The following is a 4,387-nucleotide window of genomic DNA, read 5'->3' on the forward strand; positions in this document are numbered from 1 at the left end:
GAAACACGGTTCCAACTCCCACAGGCTCTTGTGTGTCCCATGTATTAAACAATTGAGATCTTCTAGTTTCTTCTAAAAGTATTGCCAATGACACGCAACCCCAAGCATCCACTTTGATTACATTTGGTGGAAGTCCTAGGATTTCTCGAAGTTGCTCGCACTTTCTCAAATTAAGGGTCTCCAACCCAACAAATCTTCTAATGTGTAGAGGAATGGTAACAATATCACTCCTTGACAGATCTAAACTGAAAGAATTGTATTTTCGATGAAGTATTTCTGCAATATACATGGCTATATATACACATCGTGTGTGTGACTTTACAAGGGAATGGCAATGAATGATAAATTTCCTTATATAACTGATTGACTATTTTCCTTCAACAACCAAATTGTCTTTACTGTTTGATTATCCTTTCCTTGTATAGTTGTCTTCCAGTATGGTAGGAGTATGGTAGGAATTGATATTTGTGGATCCTTCCTTATTGTAGCTTGATGTCACTGCAGTCATGGGATGATATCCATGATCTTCGGCAGACTTAGTGTTGTCTTGTTCTGGATGAAAAGTTGCATCTTGATGAGGTGTAATCTTGTCGACAGGTGGAGATGGGTTAACATAAACAATTCAACGTGGATCCACAATCAAATGTCCTGAAGAAATTTGATTATGATAGGGCACAATTATCAAGAAACAACATTTGAAGTTTCGGAAATAATATTGATGAACAACCATCACTAGAGTCTCTTGTTTTCGTCGAAGGTGACAATTGGAATAATTTTGACCCTGATGAAGTTTCAGATTCATCTGTGGATACAATAATGGGCATGGATTGTCTGTTATCCTCCACCTTGTTTAGAAACTAAATAACTTTTGAACAACACATGAGAAAAAGAATCTCCAAATGTTGCAACCGATGAATGTTGTATACTTGTATGGAAGATTCATAAGGTTTTTGCAACCAGATAGATATAATTTTTTAATCCTAATGAGGTACCCAATGGACGAAGGCAAATCTTCAATACCACTATGCGAACATTCCAAAAACTCTAAACATTCCATTTGACACTTAATTTCAGGAAAGTTCTTAAGCCTTGAGCAACATAAAAAGGAAAGAGATTTGAGAGATCTCAACTTGAGGCTTCTTGGAAATATTCTAAGGTTAGAGCAGAATGCAACACTCAAATGAACAAGCTTCTCAAGGGACCCAACAGAACTATGAACTTCAACTAAACCTTCACGATGCTCAAGATTTAATTTTTCTAAATTTGGGATTCTTGAAACATCATAAATTTTCTCTAGGAACTCACAATTAGAAAAATCCAGGGTTGTCATGTTTTCAAAATTCCACAATAAAAAGAAGAAATATATTAGTTCAAAAGAAGTTTACAATAGAACTTAAAGGAATAAATATTAAAAATAATTGTTCTACCTGGACTCCTGTCAATGTCTTGAGGTGACTATAAGGCATTCTTAAAACAATAAAGTTATTTCCATGAAAATTGGATGGCAAAGATTCTCTAGGATATTCAGACCAATCAAGTAATCTTAAAGTATTAGACAGAAAATTAGGCTCTTTAGAAAAATATACATTACGACTTATAAGCACTCTGAACCTATTCATCTTTTTGAATGCTTTGGAACTCAAGTGTATCAAGTCTTGTTTAGGCAAATCTATTAATATGCCCTCAACTTTATTTGTTCCCTAGCAAGAAAATGTATAGTTAAGTGTATTGGAAAAAAAGTAACATAAAGTTCTCCATATTTAAACAATTACGAGAACTATAATTTTTGTCTTGCCACAATATATTTATTGTCTTCGTAGATCGATTCTTCTCTCTTTAGATTTTCAAAATGAGTAATTTATTTTTATTATTGGAATGTCCTATAGTGACCGATCATCACATTTTCAAAATTAATTTATCTTTTTATATATATATTTACATATTACCCTTACTTGTTCTTAAAAGAAAAAGGCAAGATACTCATAAAAACTGTGCACATCTTTGAAATAATAAAAGTAATTACCAATGATGATTTTATTTACTCTTCTTAATTAAAATCATTCTATTTATTCAGCTCTTTCGTAATATTATTGTCAAATTTTTTATTAGTTGTTGTAAAATGAATAAGAAATTATTGAGAGTAACTACCCTTTTGGTGAAATTTTGAGAAGTGTTTGGGGTTTTAAATGAGTTTTAAAAAATGAAAAAAAAAATTGGTTTAATAAAATGGTTCAAAAACGACTTAAACAAAATTTTTATTATGTAAAAAGAGGTTGTGATAAATTAACTATCCTGTTATTTGAAAACCATTTTACGAATGGTTTAACGAAAAACAAGCAATTAATTAAACAGTCATACTCTATTGTAATTATGGTATAATTTAAATTTGGTTTTGAAATTAAATTCACTCTACTCATTCAATTCTTTTATGTGGCATTTATGTATCCACGTACATATATTTTCATGCAACTTTTCACGCTTTTTTTATACAAAAAAATTAAAGTCAATATTTTCCTAGTAGCTTAACTCATGAAAAAAGAAAACAAATCTAAAATTATAATGGATTTTTAACATAAGTCTTACCTCATTTCTTTCTAGGACTTGACGAACATCTTCATGAAACCACAACTTACTACGGTTACCAGGTTATGTGGCTGATTCTTGCTAAACAATTTTTCTACCCATTTCTTGCAATAAGTCATGCATCTCCAATGACTTGTAAGGCTGGGTTGTATTGGTACAGTACTCATGATGATCAATATATATGAGACATTTATCCACAAGCACTTGTATACCATTATCACCAAAGAAACCACGTGCGTCTAGTATTTTATTGACATGACATAATTCTTGTCCTTTGAAAAAACATGCAATGTCAAGAAAAATATTGTTTACGGTGTCCTCCAACCCGTCATAACTTATTTTAAGTATTTCTTGAATTGTTTTATTAGGAATTCTTTTATACATAGCCAATGCACTTTCCCATTCATTCAAGCTTTTACCATATAGATATGAACCAAGCACTATTAAAGCCAGTGGAAGGCCCTTGGCATAACCTGTTACATGCCCTATAAGTTCCAAAAAATGGTAGTTAGGTATGTCACTTTTGAAGGCATTCCAGTGAAAGAGCTGATGAGCTTCATAGCAATTCAATTTATTCACCTGATATGCTAAATCAACTCCATGTGCAGTAAGTAAATGTTTATCTCATGTTGTTATGATGATTTCACTCCCTAAGCCAAACCTATCACCTTTTCCAACTATCTTTTCTAATTGGACTAACTAATCCACATCATCAAGAACTAGAAATATCCTTAAACTGCAAAGCCTCTGCTCTATTAAAGTAATTCCTTAATCAACATGGTCAACCATTAGACTTGAGTCTCTTAGGATCTTAGAAAGAAGTTTATTTTGCAAATTGATCAAACCGTCCATTCGGCTAGAAGTTTCTCTAATGTTTCCAAGAAAATAACTACCTTCAAATTGATAAGCAATCGAGTTGTAGATAGCTTTAGCAATAGTTGTCTTACCATTCCCACCCATTCCAAAGATCCCTATTATGCACGTAATGTCCTTCTTGTCTATATCTATAAGTTACTTCACGTCTTGTACACGAGATTCTATTCGAACTGGATATTGAGAAACTTTGAAGTATGTGTTGTTTACTAATATCAAATCCACCCATTTAATGATTTCGTGAATGAATTCAGGTTCATTCCTAATAATACAAAGAGATAACAAAACATCAAATTAATGAGTTATTTTCATATTAAAAGAACAGGAATATTTAAAAGATTAATTATATATAGACATTTTCAAATGTAAAATAGTCCACATCCATGAAAACAGGTGTATAACAATGTACTATATATAATTAGAATAATAATTGCAAAAAGAACAATCTAGAAGGAAGGCTCAAGAGTGGTTAGAAATACCTGTTTGCAAGATGCATTACTGACAAATTGGCTACGTCGCTTAGGGCTGTCTTCCACCCATTCACCTTCATGTCGTCATCCTTGAACCTTTCTTCAAGTTTGGCAAATGCTTCTCTAACACTTTCAATTTGGTTCTGTACTTGCTTCAGATCTACATCGTAAAACAACGGTAAAACTTGTTGCTTCCTTATTTCTCCACACTCGAGGATCTTCATTAGCTCATCCAAGCACCAATGAGATGATGCATAGTTTTTAGAGAATACAATGATTGAAATCTTTGACTACTCAATGGCTTTGAGAAGTGCTGGTGAAGTTTTTTCTCCACTTCTAAGCTTATTGTTAGAATATTGTGAATCCTCTCTTTGCTTGGTCCCTACTCTTGGCTTGGTTGCTAAGTTAATTTCCTTTTAGAGATTGGCTTAGTTGCTAAGTTAATTTCCTTATTATTGTAA

General features: G+C 32.4%; 1 pseudogene; it reads right to left on the reverse strand.

Moving 5' to 3' along the window:
- Nucleotides 1–4,150, reverse strand: part of LOC132185496 (disease resistance protein RUN1-like) — a 4,345-nt pseudogene extending 195 nt beyond the window's left edge.
- Between the last annotated feature and the right edge of the window lie 237 nt (nt 4,151–4,387).

The sequence above is a fragment of the Corylus avellana genome, chromosome ca6 (assembly GCF_901000735.1).
Source record: "Corylus avellana chromosome ca6, CavTom2PMs-1.0".
NCBI lineage: Eukaryota > Viridiplantae > Streptophyta > Magnoliopsida > Fagales > Betulaceae > Corylus > Corylus avellana.